This window comes from Thermobia domestica, chromosome 14 (genome assembly GCF_964235325.1).
Source record: "Thermobia domestica chromosome 14, izTheDome1.hap1.1, whole genome shotgun sequence".
Lineage (NCBI taxonomy): Eukaryota > Metazoa > Arthropoda > Insecta > Zygentoma > Lepismatidae > Thermobia > Thermobia domestica.
In genome coordinates, this window is record NC_137467.1 from 66,985,014 (window position 1) to 67,006,280 (window position 21,267).

The 21,267-nt window shown below is 34.9% G+C and overlaps 1 long non-coding RNA gene across 1 annotated transcript in view; it reads left to right on the forward strand.

The window, feature by feature from the left end:
• LOC145670613 (uncharacterized) overlaps window positions 1–14,272 on the forward strand; it is a 138,165-nt gene extending 123,893 nt beyond the window's left edge. The window contains exon 4 of the long non-coding RNA XR_014128359.1: window positions 14,120–14,272. This is a non-coding gene — a long non-coding RNA (uncharacterized LOC145670613). The remainder of the gene's footprint in view (window positions 1–14,119) is intronic.
• The last annotated feature ends 6,995 nt before the right edge of the window (window positions 14,273–21,267 follow it).

A 21,267-nucleotide genomic window follows, 5' to 3' on the forward strand; every position in this document is an offset into this window, starting at 1 on the left:
TTAAATTATATATACTTGAACCACTTTAAATCACATATAGACCCTATTTGATTCACTTTTAATTTACTTCGTAACAATAAATTCTATTTAACGTATGGATGCAATTTACCGGTAAAATAAGTAGAACTGATATAGGAATTAGGGAAGGCCAATTCCAGAATTTTTATTTCCCGAAATCCGGAAAGTAAAATCGGAAACATCCTAATTTCGGAAAATTCCGATTTTGGAAAAATTTCGGAATTCGGAAAAAATCCGGATTTCAGTAAAATTCCGATGTCAGAAAAGTATCGTATTCTTTCCGAAGTCCGGAATATTTCTAAACTCTGGAATAGTTCCGACATCGAAATTTTTCCGAAATCCGGAAAATAAATTTACCGATTCCGGAAAATACATTTTCTGGATTCCGGATCGCGAAAAATTTTGGCCACCGCTAGGAAATAGTAGGCTGTAATCTAAATATCAAGGCTGTACTTCGTGCTTGTGTTTTAACCTGCTTCTGATTGCTTCAGAGAAAAACGTAAAATTTCTACATTTATTTCTTTAATAGCAAAGATGTCCGTTCATTTTACGGGAAGATAAGGGGAGACCGGGTATGGTTGTAACACTTTTTACATTTTTATCCATAACTAGACTCCAATTGAAGAAAAATACGAATTTTTGCATGTGCTCGGAAGTTTGGACATCCTTCTCTCAAAATACCTAACAAATATCAGATAATGTCAAGTATTTGCTGAGATATAGTGGAAAAACAAATACTCTCCAAATGTTACAACCAACCCCGACGTTGATGTTGGTTGTAACAGTGATTGGGGTTCGTTGTAACCCGCTGTATCTTTGGTAAGTGGATACAATTGCTATTACATATATTAAAATATTAACACAAAATTAGATTATAAGATCGATATTTAATATGTTCCTCTGTTACAGGTTGAGAGAGTGACATAGATTACGTTTGAGAACTGTATGATTAATGAAAGTGCTGTTCTTTTTTTACATACATACATACATATATATATATCACTCTCTTCACATTGGAAATCTATCTTAGCACCAAATGAATAGCTAGATCTACAGTTTACAGTATACATACAGTAAAATAGCTAATAATTTGATGAATGAACAGAATTGTATGATATATTTAGGTTTACTTTGTCTTTTACACATCAGGTTTACCTAAAGAAATGTAACCCTAACTAGTATTGACATATTTCTTTTAACTTAAAAATGTCAACAGATCATTTGTTATAATAACCATAATATGTAACACAGTACTAGACCCTATGCACATCTACATTTTGACATCTAGATCTACTCTAGTATCCTATGCACTTTGACACTCGAATCTACACTTTCAGTTACCTAGTCTACTTTTACTTTTACCTACATTGAATAATTTGAATCACAGTTGTGACATTTGTATTCACCGTCACCATGGTGCACACAACATGAGCCCATCCATGACAAAAGATATATTGAAACTATTTCACTCTTGGCGCACTTTTGGAAAGTAATTCACAACAAACTAGGCAAATTGCGTTATCACTGTCTTCGTCAGATGACAAGATGAACCACATATTTCAGTATTACAGATTAAAATTACATCTGCTTCAATAGAAAGGTAAAACCAATATCCTTTATAAAAGCGGATACCTAGCAAACGTTAGGCTGTTGTGTGTCGTTAAGTAGCTACTTAACTTTTATAAGAGAATTGAAATACTTTTCAAAGAACGAAAGAGAGAGAGGGGGAAAAACAATGTTCATGTAACAGAATCACTGTTTAGATAAACAATTTTCAAGTAAATAATACAAAGTTAATTACATATGCATTGTTTTAGTCTGTGGGGGCTGGTTGTAACAGCGTTACAACCAGACCCACTTTTTTTTTTTTTTTTTTTTTTTACAACGAACCTCATATTGCGGTAGCCATCTTTGCCAGAGTACTTGCAAAATTGTGTTGATTCTGTGTTTGGTTTCCGTACGTAAACAAATACTCATTATTATCTTTTTTAATATTTTACTCAAATTATCTAAATGTTCCGCACACACATTATAATATTACATATTTTCAGGGATATAGAAAATTTACTTACCTGCCCAAAAGACACCAAAACCGCGACAGCTTCAAGACGAACACGCGTTACTTGACACAAAAACAGTGACTGAACGTGCATGAAGCGCTTGTGTTTTGACTGGAACATGAACCACATCTAGTGATTAGCGTAGAAACTACTCGTTTTTTTACAACCAAAACGTGTTACAACCATACCCGGTCTCCCCTAGTTTTATTTGAAAAATATTTTGAAGGTTGGCTTGGACCTTCTTTCTCCTCTCAGAATGCAGTGAACTGATGAAAACTAAGCTCGACTCAAGTGCTTACTATGTGCACAAATTCATTTAAAAGGGTTAAGTCGTTTTTCGTAGTGAAACAGAAAATATCGATGCAATTTTAACTGTTTATTGAGAAAACATAGAGGAATAGTTGCGTTTCCTCCTAAAAGTGAAAATTTCGGAAACTTTGGATTTTGTGTCCATCGAGTTTTAGCAAGGATTTTATATACCAGATTCCATGTTGCAATCATTTGGGGGTTCGTCAGATACTACATGTATATATATATATATATATATATATATATATATATATATATATATATATATATATATATGTATTCATAATTTTTAAACGGGCTATCCCACTAAAGCATTTTAATGAAATTGACATAACAAAAGCAATGTCGAGTTAATTGTTCATAACTTAAATTTAAACACTTAAGAAACTTTTCTATCATGACGAGACTGTATTGCATTCGAATACGAAAAAAGTCATGGTAGAAATTGCTCCTTCCCTCCTACGTAAAAAACGGAATTGTTCAAAATACTAGAACGAATGCCTATGTATTTTAAATTAGGGATCTATTCGGTGACTTTCATATTCTTTACTTAAAGATCTCGTAAGATACTCTATTTGTATGTATACTTTGAATCATGTTTCCCTTCTTAGTATATGTGTCCGTTCTTATTAATGTAAAATAAATAAATAAATGAATAAAACATTGAAGTGGAAGACAGTGCTAATTATGCCTAACTATTATAGTGTTACCTTCATTAAAATGTTTGCTAAAAAATTAGAGAAATTCAAATTGTATGCCAAAAATATATCTTGGAAATCACTCAAGTTTAACAGATGAAACTCAGTATATAAGTTCCTTATCAAATCTAAGCTGGTATGAGTCCCAGCGCTTTCGAACATTTCGATTTATGGGTATGAGGATATCAATTTCCATATTATTCTAGTTTCCCATAATCTATTCATAAAATAACCAAAATGTGAAAATGATTACCTCGTTTTAATTGAGTTTGTGACTTGCGTCTACCTGAGTTTTTATCATCTCACTTTAATTCATATGGGCATCCCAAAGGGGGAAGAGTGCCCAAATATACCTTTCAAATATGTTCCATACATCTAATGTTCCCATGACAAGAGCGGCATTTCAACTAGTATATTGCATTAAAGAAGTCAACCTTGACAATATCGTCGAAACGAAGAAAATTAAAGAAGAATTTTAGGAGTAATCAAAAAAAAATGAATCAAAATATTGCGATCTTGGCCAAGAATGTTATTAATGATAAAATAATTATCAAAAGATTGCGATCTTGGCCAATAATTAGTTTCTGAATCAGAGGCACAACATTTCTGAATGGTGCCTAAATCAAGTGTTCGTATTTTCGACAGAATAAGCACATCACACCGAGTTACGTGATGGTTTGTGTTTGGCTACACTATATGTAGAACTCAAGAAATAAGGAGTAGAAGAAAAATTTTGATTGAATGAAATATATTAGATCTCTTTTATCAAGGGTCACAACATTTATGAGGAGCCCCTAAATCGAGTTTTTGTTCCTTTTTTTTTTTTTGCGAAGTAAGCAAATGATACTGGGTTAAATGATAGTATGAGTTTGGCTACACTATATGTAGTTCTTCAGGTATAAGGCCTAGAAGAAAATGTTGCCTGAAATATATTGAATCTTTTGATCCAATAAAACAAAAATATTAAGATAGGTAATTTTTAACAATGTTCTGTAATTTTTTACTTTAATTAACGCGCGTATATTAAAGGTGATGAAGGATTAAAATAAATAGGCCAATAATAAAATACATCACATCCTCTCAAGTTACGCCCTTCGAACTCGATACAAATGTCTTATTATAAATAAGTAGACATATATCCTAACATTTTCGAAAATTCCAGCTTTGAGAAGTAGTAGAGGGAATTTCTTCAATTGTGTAACTCATATTATTTTTTTTTATCTATTGGATCATCACAAGAAACATTTCAATCGTTTCAAGTTAGTTTTTAAACATAATTATCACCGTTTTCCAACGAAGGCTTTATTATGTTACTTTCGTGTAAAGTCCATAGAGGAAAAGGGTGTAAAAATTTGTGCTTAAAAACAGTATCTCACGAGACTAATAAGGGGAAAGCAGACTTTGGTAAATGAACTTCGGGTTTATCCTCCGCAAGGTAGTAATGCACATTTAAATGTATATATTACAAACTGGAAGAGCACAACAGCCAGAAATAGTGGAGAAAACTTATCTTAAAGATTCTGACTCTCGCATATATGATGCGACGCGTAAAGTTGTCAAGTGACGACGTGGCAGAGTTAGGAGCATCTACGTCCCCGTGCAAATGGTTCCGGGTTGGATCGTAGCTCGATTCAACTATTTTTGCTTTTTGCTTTGAATAAAGTCGCCATAAAATATTAATTCACCACATGCTTATTATGCATAAAACAATAGAAATATTCAAATCAGTTGTAAAATCTTTGAATGTTCTGTGTTAACTAGCAATCAAATGTAACCTATTCCGCGTTGTGCATTGATATCACGCGTTAGACTATGTTTAGCACAGTCGTTGTTCAAAAAATGTTCACTTCACGTTTAGTACTAGTATATTAGTAGACAATCAATTATAGGCTATCTATTCCTCAAACTCTTGAGGGGAAATTGCTGCTCTTGCTCTTCCTAAATGACGCCCCTGGCTAAAACTGTCATACTTTGCCATTCTATTGTCGTCTGAAGTACAATGCATCCTCCCTTGCAAATGTCCGGTCATTTCGCACACTGTTCACAGATATAGACACGAAACGTCAAGAACCTTTTTTACACAACGATTGTGCTAACCATAATATAAGTCCGGACGCGGTGGCTCAGTGGTAGAGCGTTCACCTCTGGAGCATGTGGTTCCGGGTGCAAACCCTGCTCCCGCCAAGTGAAATTTGTGGTGGACAAACACCGTGTTCGTGAGTTTCGTCGGAAATCTCCCGTTTCATCCCACTTTCTTCTTTCCACTATTTCATTAATTTCTCATCTTCACTGTCTCCTTTAGCCCAGCCAGCATAAACGTGGGACGTAAAACTAAAAAAATTCATTTTATTTCATAACATAACCCGTGGCATCAATATACTACGCGGAATAGGTTACATTCTATTGCTAGTTAACATGGAATATTAAAGATTTTACAACTGATTTGAACAATTCTATTGTTTTATGTATTATAAACATATGATGAATTAATATTTTATTTGTAGGTAAAAATCGTTAAATTATTGATTAAAGAAAAAAATACACTCGAGCAGGAATCGAACCCGGAATCCTTTGCACGTGAGTCGTGGATCATCCTAATTCTGCCACGCCCTCACTTGAGAACTTTATACGTCCTGTCATACATGCGCTAAGTTAGAATCTTTAGGACGCCTTTCCTCACTATTTCTGACTATTGCTCTCCTCCACTTTGTAGTATTGACATTTTAAATGTTCACTACTGCCTCGCGAAGGATGGCCCCGAAGTTCATTTACCAAACTCTGCTTTCCCGATGTTAGTTAACTCTGGCCGGGCTTTTCTCAAGTTACTTTCATACAATACATGTTCTAAGCGAGGAAATGTAATATTAAAAATATTCTCCAAAAGAGACTTTCTGATGAATGTTTCATCATAGGGAAATGATACTTGGCATTTAAGCTCCTCCTTACAAAGCGGTGACCATGTGATCCATCGTTTTTAGAAATTACAACTCTAGCAAAGAAAGAAGGAAACTGTTACAATATCTTAATTTCCCATTTTGTGTTCATAAACTAGCCAAAGTGAGTAAGAATTTTAGCTGTTTAAATTAAATCTAGAATTGCTATTTCATTAGTTCCTAACTGACCTTTAAAGATTGCCCAGCCTATATTTATAAACGAATTGTGAATTATATTTTTGACTTTTAGAATACACGAGCATTAATTATCCGCTTCCCTGGGGTAAGTTAAGAGAAAATAGTTCCGCTAGTCAGTCACATTTTACTATTACTAATGCGCTCTTTTATATTGGTAATTTTTGACGGTTTTTATATATCCCCCTTCTCTCCCCATTTTGCGAGGCACGGGACCGGAAGTGTCACTGTTTATCTCAGCAACCTTAGAAATCTATAGATTCGCCACTAATATCGGTCATTTTCTATCGTATTTATATATTTCCCGCTCCTCTATCTCTCAAACTGTGGGGCTGAATTTGGATTTAAACAGCATCGGAAGTGTCACTGTTAATCTCAGCTAGCCCAAACGCTATTGATGACTAATATCAGCCATTTTCGATCATTTTTAAATGTCTTTCCTCCTCCTCTCTAAAGTAACACGGTCAAAGTGATATCACAAAAACCATGTCAGGTTCGAACTTTATTTAGGTTGAAAACTTGATCGAGATAGGTCAAGTGGTTCAAATGTTATTAAGTTTTATTTACTTTAGGTATCCCTTCCTCTCCCTTAAGTTCTACGCTCGGCTAGTTCAAGAGTTACTAAGTTTTATTCATTTCCATATATTTGCCCTCCTGCCTTCCTCCTTACCTAAAATCTACCGTCAAAGCAAAATGATAAGAAAAACTTCCCAGTTCCAAACCTCATTTAGTTCAAAATTTGATTGAAATCGGTCGGGTGGTTTAAGAATTATTAAGTTTTATTTATTTTTCCTATCTCCCCTCCTTCCTCTCCCCTAAGTTCTACCATCAAAATGAATTGATAACAAAATCCCCAGTCCAGAACCGCATCTACGTAAAAAAAAAATGATTGATATTGGTCGGGTTGTTCAAGAGATTAAGAGTCACATAGTGAGTTTCAATTTTATAATATAGATTTACTGATCATTTGAAATCGTATTACGAACCTAGAAGCACAATTTTTGGAAGCTGAAAATCAAGATTAATTATGAATCACAATACTTCAGTGAGTGATCATCTTCTCTACATAGTATGTGACTTCTCTACACTATTTCGGGTTACGTGGAAATTTCTCCGTTCATGGCTTGTAGACCTTTCACAGTTCACAAACCAATCATCTTCCCACAAACTGATAGTTATAAGACTGATCAGTTGGTTCACTGGGAGTGTAACATCCCTTTCAGAACGGAGACTATACGAGACATGGTTCAATAACTTGGGATCCTAAACTAAATGGACTCCCATCAGAATCAATCTTTTGATAGGGTTGGTTCCATAAATGTTGCATTCTTTTCATTCTTACTTGAGTATTCCAAAATAGAAAATGACCTTCCAGAATACATATTATCTTTCCACTCGTTATGAACACTAATTTATTAACCATGTTCTCCTTAAATAGTGAATATGATTTCTTTTTTTAACATACTGAAACATATAATAATAAACAAATATACTAATATTGTTTCTTTTCCTTCTCTTTATGTTTCCACAAAGAGAAATATTTCATTGATAGCATTATTACTTTTTTTTAAAAAAGAAAGTACTTTCAGTTCACAGTTAACACACAGATAAGAGAGGCATTTTAAAGCGCCTCAGTTTATTTGCCTTGCTCTTCCCCTCAGTGGTGACTCACCAAACTTTCTACTTTCATTTCAATTACTTGTATATTTAGCTTTGGATGTAAGCGTATTTTGATATATTATTAATAGAAAGGAATCTACAACACCGTTACTTTTGATCTACCTAGGTATAATCATACCTTCAGCCTTATATTATTACCTTAGACAAAAACAAGAAAAATCTAACAGAATGAAACCATAAACAGGGTATTAATGAACTATACCGACAAACTGTAAGAGGTGATACCTCACATCAAAATAGGAGAAAAAGTTTATATGGACCTATGGCGAAAAGTGCATAGTTTCAGAGCCAGGGCTGACCAAAATCGGGAAGAAGCCAAATTTAAAGCGGTCCTATCTCGAATTCCAGAAACGATGGATGGTGGTCCTTATCAGCGTAATGAAAGCCGCGCTTACGCAATCCAAAAGTGCATATTTCGTCAATTTTTAATAGGTATACAAGGTATTCCTTACAGGTTGTAATTCTCAGATATGCTCTCAATAGAGTTTTCATATATACGCTGATTTCAAAGAGGGTCCAAAGTAGGCAGAATGTAAGCCTTAACAATAATGGACATCCAATTCATCGGAGGGAAGTCGGAAGTGTTAGGAACGTTTTTTTCTTTTCGCAATAATGTGTGATGGAATGTATTTCGTCACGGTCTATTTCACGTTCTCTTCGCTTATAAGCGTGAAAGAAAACATTGCAGCATGCGTGTTCCCGATACGAGAAACCGTGCTGCTGACGATCCATAACACTTCCGACATCGCGGTAAAGGATTTTGTGTTCACTGCTATCAAGGCTTACTATTTGCCTACCTTGGACCGATCATGAAGTCAGAGCGTATTTCAAAATTCGGTTGGTGGTATGTCTGGGAATTTCACCCTGTATGGAATACTCTGTATACCCACTGAAAATTAATGAAATGTGCATTTCTGAATTGCGTATGGCTGACTTTTTTTACTTGATAAGGACCACCATCCACAATTTCTGGAATTCAAAATAGCACATATTGAAGTTTTGATTTTTCGGGATTTTCGACAGCACTAGCACTGAAAATAATGCACTTTTCTCCACAGGTCCAAATAAACTTTTTCTCTGATTTTGATGTAAGGAATTACCTCTTAGAGTTTGTCGGTATACTTCATTGACACCCTGTATAAAACTAATACTACAAGTAATGGTTGTATCTTTGACGAAAACATAAAAAGTAAATATTACAAGTAGTGGCTGTTCCTTCGACGCGAAAAAACAAAATACACTTGACGAAGACTCGAACATGGATCAGCTGATTGGTAGATTAGAATGTTATCTACTATGCCACATACTCAGGTAGTTTTCTTTTCTATACACTTTAAACATCCAGTTTGTGATTTTTTTCTGTTGTCTTACCATATATCGGTTTCCCTGCTTTCCCTGCTTATCACACTATTCGTGTTATTTGTTGTGTAAACTGCATCTGCAAACGTAATATATTTTGTTGATTTACCACCATCCACAGCTCTTAAAAGTTTTTATTGTCAATTACATTAACTGAACCGATTTTCTCGTATCTTCCATCGCGTCAAGAAGTAACAGATACTACCATGCGGAGAACATTCAATTTCTTATATGACAAGCAATACCTATCAGGCCGTGAGTGCCATTACATCTTTCAACACCTTTTCCCTTGGTTCGGATCAACTTCGTGTCCTTTCGTGTGGAACGAAGAAAGCCGAAGGTTCGCGCCGACACAGTTTCACTTCAAGCTATCGAGTCAGAGTGATTGACTTATATAATTGTATTTTATTTATTTATTTACTAAACAAATTTCCGACACAGCAAAAATACCATTATTTTATTATTTTCATGAAGCAGAGAGAATTTTCTACTTGCCTTTAGAACTATCCGTACTAATTTTTAATCAACATCAAATAGTTTACGTTCATTATTTCTGTCTATTTCCTACATATTACTTGCAGAAACTATGCGGAGTAAATTTTTTGTTTAAGTACTGTTTTATAAAACTTTAGTCATATGTTAATTAAAATTTCACTATTTGTAAGTTTGTCATTTCGGTTACGAAATTGATTATAAATAAAGCTTACGCTTTTTATAAAATTCTTGACAATTTTAATGTTTTTAAAGACATAATTCTAAATTATTTGGAAATATTCAAATAAACTAGAATGAAGAGGATGATACTAAGGAGCATTTTGAGAACAAAACATTGTTCCTTAAGGAATTCACAGAATCAAGCTTTTTTTTTTAAAAAAAAAACTACTTTAACCGACTATTCTACAAAGGCATGGTAAGGACTACACTTTGGCAGACCCATATAACGAAACCATTAACACAAAATCTCTGATCGCTTCGTATATTTTGTAGTTTATTTCTATTTAGTCCTTTGTTTAAATGTAAAATGCTTAATAGCAATGCTTGTTAGAGCTGTGCCACATGTATAGTAACTATCCTTATGACAGATTTACGTTGTATTTCTAACAAATCATAAAATCTCTCCTTCTTTGTAAGTTTCGCTGCGCGTTTGCCACGTTTACGAAAATGGAACTTAGAAGTTTTCGATGAAAGTTTCGGAGATTTCTTTTTTTTTAATTATAACTATATTATTTCTTAATTTTTTATTGAAATAGTTTTGGAAACATGAGTTTTGTTTTTCCACTTATTTCCAAGAATGAATGTGACATTTTCTATCACAAGAAAGAGATTTATTTCTATTTATGTAATTTCTAAAGACATGCGACAATAATTTGGACATAAGGGTACATTTTACATTCGTTAAAAATCTCACATCTGTACTCACACAAAGTAAAGTTTTCTTATCCCAGACTCCGAATAGCATTGTCAAATTTACAGGCTGATAAGTGGAAATTACATACTTCCAGGAAACACATAGTTGAAGAATTGAAATTTTGACCCCTCATCGGGTACCTTCCGCGCGAATAAGAGCTTTCTGGCAGTTTTACTCAGTCACAGATCTGGAAATAATTGTATGCATAATGGGTATATATAAAAATACACTTGTACTACAGTCTCATTTGCAAAAGAAAAAAGAGAGAGACAATAAAGAAATATTAGTATTAAAACAATTATCCCAGCGTGATCTTAAATTCTGCAAAAATCCGATAGAAGCATTATTCCCCATGACTGCAATTGATGCTAGAAGCGATCGGTGCAGAACTATCTCTCAGTCTCTTTCCTCTCCTTCCTTCTCCTCCAAGTCCAGAGAGTGGGTCGTAGCACATTATAAAAGAAGGTGGATTTGGCTTTAAACGGGTCTTCGGTCACTTCAACTTCTGTGCTCAGAAGCAGGTGTGCAGCAGCCACAGAAGCCGAAGCAGAAAAAACATACAAAGAACTTATAAAAATTTCTAGTACCTTAACAACTATGAAGTTAACTTAGAAAACTCGGCGGCCAGCATCAAGCTTAGACTTGATGAGGGTTAGGAAGCTTATATCAGCGTAATATTCTACTAGAGTCTGGATTCCTTTTTTCAAGTTCTTTCTCTTTCATTTTCTTCATCATTCACAACTAAGTGTGTTCTTATTAATTAAAGGAAAGATTATCACGTCTTTGGTTTTTCGGCAGTCTGGCGTGTAAACATTCTCAATATTACTCTGGGAGTTATTCTCAGTCAATTATGTAAGTTAGCAGATTTTATAATGAACAGTTTTTACTAGCTTAATGTAAATATTCCTATATTTTTATAATAAATCTACTTTATTACGAAAAGGAATTAACACTTGAGTGAATTCATATTCCAAGCCTGTTCTCAGTAAAGAGTGTAGGAATCGAGTTGATACTGGTACCGAATTTTCGTTAACCTCATTTCTGATACTTCTATCCCCCTGAGACTTCTCTTCAATTTGGGTACCAGATTGGGGTACCAGAACTAATGAAGGTGTTCTTGTCTGAAACGACACTGCCCGTCAAGAATTAAGCAACAAAGTGTGTAACAAAAATAAAAGACTGGTGAGGGGATGATGAAATACAGGGAAAATGGATGTCATAATATAACGAGCATAGACGATGATCGGGAAAAGATTGTGTGAAAGAACTTGCGATTATGCTGTCCTCACACGACTTCGTAAAGTATTAGTTACGTAGAAGACTGCATGAACTCACGGACTTGTTGGCTGACAGTGTGTGTAGAGTTCACAGTTAACTCTACTGGAGTGAAACACGCGAATATGACAACGTGGGATCATTTGCCGAATGAATTACGCTAGCGTGCCATAGTCGATTGGAAGCAGAGCAGCATCAGGCCGGCGTGGCCCGTTGAATCACTATCGATCGAGCAGTGTTCATCAGGTTATAAAGCAAGTTCCAAATAACGCAAATTGCTCCGAGACGTTTCAGTGTTGGTCGTCTGCGTGTGATATCAGAAAGGATGATCGATATATACGTTTGATAAGTCGAAAAAACAGGTCTGCAACAGCAACTCAAGTGCGTGTGGAGGCTGTTATTGCCATGTGACGTTCTCTTTCAACGAGTAGAGTACACTGACAACTTCAAGGAGTTGGGTCGTATGCCAAAAGACCAGTGGTTTCTATACTGTTTACCCGGTGGCACAAGAGGCAGCGATTAAATTTGGACAAGAGCGCATATGAATTAAACTCATGAGCAATGTCAGTCGGTTCTCTTTAAGGAAGGGTAGATTTTCTCTAGACAGTGATTCCTGACGGAGACTGGTCTGGCGAGAAACAGGAACCCGTTACCGTGCATCCAGTATTCTTGAAAGGGAAAATTATAATGGTTAAAATTTGCTTTTCTGGGGTGGCATCTCGCTTGGAGGACGTGCTGATCTCTGTTCTCTTGCGTTACACAATGACAGCTCAGCACTATGAGGATACTGTTCTGGATTGTCACGTTGTACCCCTTGCACGTGCTAGAGTTCAGGAATTCATTCTAAAGGATGATAACGCCCGTACCTATAGAGAACAATTGGTCGATCATTACTTCGAGCAATACTATATTCAATGAATGGACTGACCATCTAGGTCCCCGGACCTTAACCCGATCGGTCATATTTGAGATGTCCTAGTGCAACGCATTGCAAGCCTTATACCTCTCCGCAAATTTTCCAAGATCTTCAATGGGCTCCTAGTCCACAATGGACAAAGCTACCGAATGATCTGGTACAATCACTAACTGCCAGCATAAGACAACGTTGTGAATCCTCTATTGCTGTGCACGGTGAGTATATCCCTTATTGGGGTCAGAAAAAAACTTTTTGTGGCTTCAGTGTTTTTCAGTTTGAGTGCCACCTACGTCCAATATCATTTTTTCTCCACGAGCGTACTTTCGTTTGGTAATTTTCCTTGCTGTACGGAGTAAAATAGACGCTTCTTTAATTTCAATAGCAATTTGTTCACCAGCATGCGTTTACTTTCCTTATACTCCTGAGTATCCATTGTTGCTTAATTTATGACGGTCAGTGTAATAGAGTCTTATTCACACCCGTCAGCTGCAAGAAACAGACGGAGAAGGAGTTGCCGTAATAGCATTTCTCATGTAATAGTGCTATAGACACATAGAAAGGAATTCTTCACTCGAAATCCTTTCTAAGTGGAATAGTGTGGCATTCCAAGAGATGATCCCATACTGTTTGATAAGATCAGTCATAGAACGTCATAACTAGTTTGGTGGATTGGCAACGAGTAACAGCGGAGCCACATGTCTACACTACATACACCTTTGTTTCAAAACTGGTGGGATTGCGTCGCGTAAAAGCTGTTAAAAATCCCTATACACATATCTTGTTAGAATAGTTTAGCATACCTGTACTATTTCTTGTTGTAAACCAAAATTTTTAATTTGTTTAATCCAAAAAAGCGAATTGGGTTATACATTAGCTTCAGTAATTTCCGTTTATCTCACGTTAGAGCATGTAAAATTATATATAATCATTAAGAACGTTTTTCCTTTTATTTCATGCATTTCTTATTCGTATATTTGCTTACTTTTCTGGATAGAAATCGTCCTTAACTATAAACTAAAATGTGTACATACTTGAAAATGTCAATAGAACTCTACTCGAATTCTACTCGAAGTTATTGTCTACTCGAATTCCAAATACAGAATGTTCCTGGCAGATTGTGATAAGTAGACATTAGCATTATCAGTTTTAGAAAACATACAGTTCCAAAGTGTGTAAACCATGTATTGTACCAACTGGTGAATATGTAACTATTCTTGGTATTTACAATGTTTGTATCAAAATAATGTTCTGCCGTTCTATTGTTTCAGCCTTACGTCAATTAAACATTTACACAGCTTTACACTTCAATTATTTAGTACGCAATTTATATACAGACAAGAATTCAGCGTTGGAGCGCATCTTCAAATAGGAGTTTAATATATACTGGTAAAAGAGAAAAATATTTGCACACAGAAGAAATTTTTGAGGTAAAGTATTAATTAATGAGAATTTTTCATTACTTAATTAAATAAGGTATTATTTTACAACTAGAATAACTCAATTCAAGTTAAAGCAAAATACACATTTTGATGTGTCGTTCACATACGGATTACCTATTGCACCACTTTCTGTTAGAACTGAAGCATTTTGTAAATAGAAGACAGTTGTACTATTCAATTAATATTTATCATCATTCACATATGTCATTTCCAAATATCATTCCGCATTTTATATCTTTGTAGTAGAACATTAACATAAACCAAGACACGAAAATATCCAAAATCAAAGTTAGTGTATCAAATATTGTTTACTTATAACAGTTTTTGCAAATAAAATGTCGTATAGATATTATCAGTTTTCTCAAAATATAATAATTATACGTAATTTTCAATATGTAGTCTTCAATTATTAAAAGGGTTAATGACATAACTGTTAATTACAATGCAGAATTTGATATAATATTTACTTATACTAATCATAAGAAGAAGCAAAATCGCACTAATTTCTTCGAGTATACTATGTAAAATATTTTCTCACATTCCACTATCTCATTTCATGCAGTTTTAAAGACATTTTCCTTTCTCTCTACTCCTTGAGGGTGATTTCACGTCGTACGAGTAATCAAACATCCTAATCCTTTCGGCAGTTAAACAAAATATTAAGCATTAGAAAGCGCGTAATTTATCTGCCAACAGATCACTAATATATGCAATTTCTAAATAGTTAATTTCAATTGTTTATCAATTAATTAAAAATAACCTACTAGAGCCTTGAAATTAGAAACCAAAGGCGACGGAATTGAAGTTCATCCGTAGATATTAAAATAGATAAATACAAGTTTAAACAGCGTAGCTAAGAAATACCATATCAAAATATAGGAAGATGCTCCTGATACTATTGTTTTGTTTAGAATTATTTTGTTTAAAACACACTTGATAAATATGAAATGTAATTATTTTTTTTTCAATTTCCCTCACAGTTAATCAATACATAATTACTTCTATTTTATATATGTGCAAGTCAGCACCGTCATTTCAGGCTTCTTTTGAGGTGGCCAATAGCATCATCGACATAAGACTTTGACGTTTTGTACCAGTTCATTAGTAGACAATCGATTAAAGTATATGTATTCCTCAACCTCTTGAGGAGCAATTGCCTCCTCCTGCCGTCCCTAAATGACATCCATGATTCAAGTTTGATTCAACTCACTTAATTACATTTTCTTTAATGTTAATGCCCGTAATGGATCTAATATGCATGTCATTAAGTAATACATATATATTAATTAATGTTACAATACATAACTTCAAAAAAGATATGTCCAATTATATAATTAGGCATTATATTTTAGGGTTGCACAATAATAAATAAGACAAATTACAGAAAATATGAATTAATATGGAGCCACTTATGAAGAATCATTTTTTATTGGACTCTCCAATTGAATTAATACACTAACAAAGATCCTCAGAATAGAGTTTACCCTAGTTTAACGCTCTTCTTGAAATTTGTATACATATAGGCTGTACCATATGTCTAGGACGGATCGAAAGCGGTCTCCTCTTTACGGTAGAAGGAGTTCAAAAATATTCAAGGGCGCTGATCTAATGCCAAATATATCAACACGGAAATATATTGGTGCCGGGTGTAAATACTATACATAAAGTGAACTCCGATAAATGCAATGATAAAAGGGGTGGTTACTCCTTTATATGGACCTCTAAAAAACAGATGGAACATTCATACACTTTTTCCTTCCGTGGTAATCCTTTAGTACAACGACTTCTTCGCTTCTATCGATACATCATTGCATTAGTCTAGATCGACTTTCTTGTGTAATATTTTGACCCGACAGAGTTGTCATTTCCTTAACAAAATACTGGATATTATATCAGTTCTTTCGTCATTTTCTGAAGGCCTCCGACGGTAAATGTGTGCCTCCTTCCGATCCTTGTCCATAAGACATTTTTTCCTAATTTCTTTCATTAGCTCATAAAGTTTGTCAATCCATTATCCTAAAAAATATGTATATACGGTAGTTGCGCCAAATATCAGCGTACCTCTTATCTTCAATGGTCCGTGTAAATTTGAGAGTAAGATGATTTTGCATTACAACATGTCGTTATATAACTGCATTTCTAGTTAATATGAACTTCGTATTCCTTTTACCGCGATTGAGCTCCTTCGTGGATAACCAGTTAGCGTACTCGCTTTTGGGCGTGGGAGACCCGGATTCGATTTCCGGAGGCATCTCATGTGGATCGAATTCGATGTTAATCAGTAGGTCAAATCTCATATAGTCTCGCTGCTGACAGGGACATTAACCTCAAAGTAAACTTAATTATTTTACCGAGGCTGAATTGTTTTATGAATCATGTGTTGTGTCAAGAGTAGAAAAGAGATGAATCGTAGAAAGCGGTAATGAGCTTCTTTTATTTTGATTTTATCAAGTTGAATGCTGATAGTTCTATATTCTCGCCTGCGTATTACTAAAATTGTGAAACAATTGCATGCAACTTTACTATCTTAACGGGAGTGACGGACAGAATATGTGAATAGTTATATCTTCCTAATTTGGTCATGTATGACTGCAATTGGTATTTTTTAAATTCCGGAATTATAATAGAGTGTATTTCATGTTAAGCATATGTTTTATTCTGGTTGTATACACAAGTTTGTTTCCAATACCTGCAGGGCCGGATTTAGCATTTTGGCGCCCCTAGGCCCAATAATTTTTTCCGCCCACAAGTCTGGTTAAACTTACTTTCCTAAAAAACCTTTATTAAAAAATTACAGCCAGTTCTCCCGTGTTTGAGATCAATGTTCTAACGAAGTTTATGCATAATGTTGAAAAATAGTTTAACTTTACCAACAATTATTTGTTCCAATGAACTTCAAAATCAGAATGCTTTATTAGCCTGATTTTTAAAAATCAATTCAAAAAATATGTTAACTTATAGCTATTTATTTTTATTTCTAGATATTTTTCTTCTTTTTTTCTCTCGGTCGTGCGCCCCCTTGGAGCTTTCGCTCATAGGCCCGGGCCTACCGGGCCTATTGGGAAATCCGGCCCTGAATACGTGAATACTTTTCAAAGGAAAAAAATAATGAAATTTTTGAGTTTTACGTCCCACGGGTATGCCAGTTAGGCTAAAGGAGACAGTGATGGTAAGAGATGAACGAAATGGTGGAATGGTGAAAGTGGGAGGAATCGGAAGAACCCCAAGGAAAACCCACGCACACGGTGTTTTCCAACACAAAGTTCACTTTGCGGGAGCAGAGTTTGAACCCGATACCCCAAGCACCAGAGGTGAACGCTTTACCACTGAGCCACCCGGCCCCTACTTTTCAAATGCTATCATACGGTTGATGCCTGTTATGTTGTGCATAACGTCCAATGAGCACAGCTATTAATTAGCGAACATTGCTTTACTTATGCATATTATATTGTTAATTGCATACACTGGAAAAAGCAGAAAAAATTATTGAATGATTTTGTATGTGTCCACTATAAGTACTAATGATTTATTTAGTGTTATGTTTAGCTTACATTATTTTATTACGTTGCAAATTATCAATGAGCTGGTAAAGAAGAACTAAACATATTGTAATACCCAGAGAAGATCCAAAAAATATGCTTCGCAACCGAAGAATGCAAATGAACTATTAAAAAAGTATCGATGCTTTTTCGGTGTTTCTCGAATGACTTGGTCCGACCAAGTAAACAGAAAGGTTCCGAAAAAATACAATTGGGCAATCAGAGAATTCTTACACCGTAAAAGGAAGACAGTCGTATGGTCACTGACTGCTTTAGTGAAATCTGATTTTTAATAAATATATTTTATCTATTAGATATAGATAAGAAGAGATATACGCATTTATCTTTCGTTGCTATTATTGTTCGTGTACACCATTGTACCAGGAGATAAGAAACACTTCCAAATCAATTACATTCTTGTGAAGCAACATTTCAAGACGAAGACACTCCCAGGAGCGGACATTGATTTGGATCACAATCTCCTGGTGGTGGAAGTGCAAGCTTGGTTAAAGTCGATCAAGAAAAATGGGAGAAGAAATCGAAAATGGAACTTAGAGCAACTAAGATACATCGACGACGATGTGAAAGAAGAGACTGAAGAATAATTTTGTACAATGGTAGATAATGATCGACAATATAGAAAATAACTGGGGAAAGTTAAATTCTACTTGACACACTCGACAATAACATTAGCAGAATGGAAAGGGCACTGAGAACACCATGGATAACGGAAGCAATGCTTAAGAAGATGGAGGAACGCAGAAGGGCATAAAACATGGACATCAAAGAATACAGAAGGCTGAATAATGAATTGAGAAGAGAAAGGGAAAAAGCCAAAGAAAAGTACATGGAGCAGATATGTGAAAAATAACGGAACTTAAAACACGCGACAGATATGATCTGATGTACCAGAAAGCATAAGAATTAGGAGAAAAAGCTAAGAAAAATATACGAACATTTGGCATCTCAGATCAACAAGGCAATGTAATCACTGACTGTCAAAAAAATCTTTAGAATTTGGAACGAATTCATAAAAGATCTTTATGATCAGAAGAACAGTCCCATAGATATTGCGATTGAAGCAGAGAAATGGGTGGATGATGATGATAAAGGATCTTGTTTATTGAAAAGTGAAGTAATACATGCAACCAAAGACATGCAAAGCTGGAAAGCCACTGGAGACGGCGACGTAGCAGTAGATTTGCTCAAGGGATTAGGAGACAATGCAATGAAAGTATTGACTTACCTGAGTGGAGAATGGCCAAAGGATTTTCTTTATGTTACTATAATTTCATTGCTCAAAGAAAAAGCAATCACAGGAGTGCAGCGATTACAGAACCATTAGCCTGATTTCCCACACTGGAAAGTTTATGTTACGCATACTGAATGGAAAATAAGATAGATGAGAGGTCAGAAGAAGACCAATTTGGAATTCAGAAAGGAAAAGGCACTAGAGATGCTACTGGATTCATGAGAATTATATCAGAAAGGAATTCTTGATGTAAAGGTAGAGTTAGTTGTGTTTGTGTTTCATCGACTGGCGAAAACCTTTCCGCCAGATAAATTTTACTTCGAAAATACTTAAAGAAATTTGAGTCAACTGGAGAAATCGACGACTTATTCGAAGCCTGTACATAGGACAACAAGTGAAGTTATGTTTGTATGTAGCAGAAACCAATAGCGTGCAGGTTTGAAGAGAAGTCAGAGAAGGGTGTAGTGTGTTGCCCCAATTATTCAACATTTACGGTGAATGTCTAATGGGGGAAGCATTAATGGGAATTAGTGATTTCAAGATTGGAGGGCATATCATTAACAAGACCAGGTATGCGGATGATACGGTTATTATCACTAAAACCGAAGAATTACTACAGGAGATGATTGACAAAATAGTTGGCACAGGAAAACTATATGGAATGGAATCAACATCGTAAAGTCGAAAGTCATGAGAATATCCCGTGGAAACACGCCATTATGGATGAGAGTAGAACAAAGAGAATTTGAAGAGTTCGATAATTTCAAGTATCTGGGGAGTATTTTGACTAGAAATGCTTACTGCAACAAAGACATCAGGTAAAGAATTGCCATGGATAAAGAAGCATTCAACAAGAAAAGATCACTCTTAATTAGCATTCTCAATATTGGACTTAAGAAGAAGTTGGTCAAGTGCTATATGGAGCATTGGAACTGTATGGTTCAGAGACTTAGATATTACGGAATTTAGAGAAGTATTTGGAGAGCTTCGAAATGTGGTGTTGGAGGAAAATGCAAAAAACAAAGTGGACAGAGAGGGTAACAAAAGAAGATGTTTTAAACCAGAGAGGAGAGAAGATGACACTTCTATTAAGTTCTTTGATAGGAAAGCCAATTGGATTAGACACATCTTGCGAAGAAATTGTCTTCTTCACACCGCCATAGAAGGAAAGATGCAAGGGAAGCGAGAAATAGGCAGAAGAAGAACACAGCTGGTGTGATTGAGAAATGGAACAAAATATTGGAAGTTAAGAGAGCAAGCTGAAGATCGAAAAACATGGAAGAAACATTTCCAGGGCCAAATCTAAAATTGGAAAAATAAAAGAATAATTCTCATTACTCCCAGGACCTGCCGAAAGGCGTGCTAATAATAGTAATAAACCATTGTTATATTGTTCTCATTATACAGTAATAGATTATTTGTTAAGAACTTTAGTTTTTCAAAAAATAAGTAGAGGTCTCCTATTATTGTTTAATATAATTCATTTTCAGAAATCATAGAATGTGAAAAGATATTCAGTAATATTATCAGATACATTTTATCGCAAATCAATAGAAAATGGTGAAGTTGTCGTTACTATATACTGGCAAAGTATATAGGAAGACTTTCAACAAAGCGGAAATGATATCATAATTCTTAATTGCTCCTTTACTACTGTCCTTGAAGTAATATTAGAGCTTACTGAATACCCTTACACTCAAGCCCATCTATTGTTTTAATCCTGTCTTATACAATCCTATGTAATAGGTATTTCACAATAGTAAGAGACATCTTAATGCATTTTTAGTGCATAGCAAATGATTTTCCCCTTATTTGAGAGAATCTAATGGATTGCTTTCTTATACGTTCGACGGATATTGGTCACATAATAAAGGATTCTGATTTCTGTATGACAAGTGTGTCGATATCGCATTCATAACATCCAAACGTGAATCGTATGCTGCAACTAACAAATGTTCGTGTTCATAAGATCATTAAAGGACACTGGAAGAAGTTACAGAGATACTTTATTTTCAGGCCAGTCCGAAAGGAAACGTTAAGAATACAGAATTGCCACTTATAATAAAAGTTATGAAGCTAAAAGCTACACTCGAAAGCATTAAAATATTTTCGAATGTTTGATCTTTCCTTCTTGATCTAAAGGCTGTAGATTAAAGTAAGAGCCTGAAATAATATGTGAATAAAAT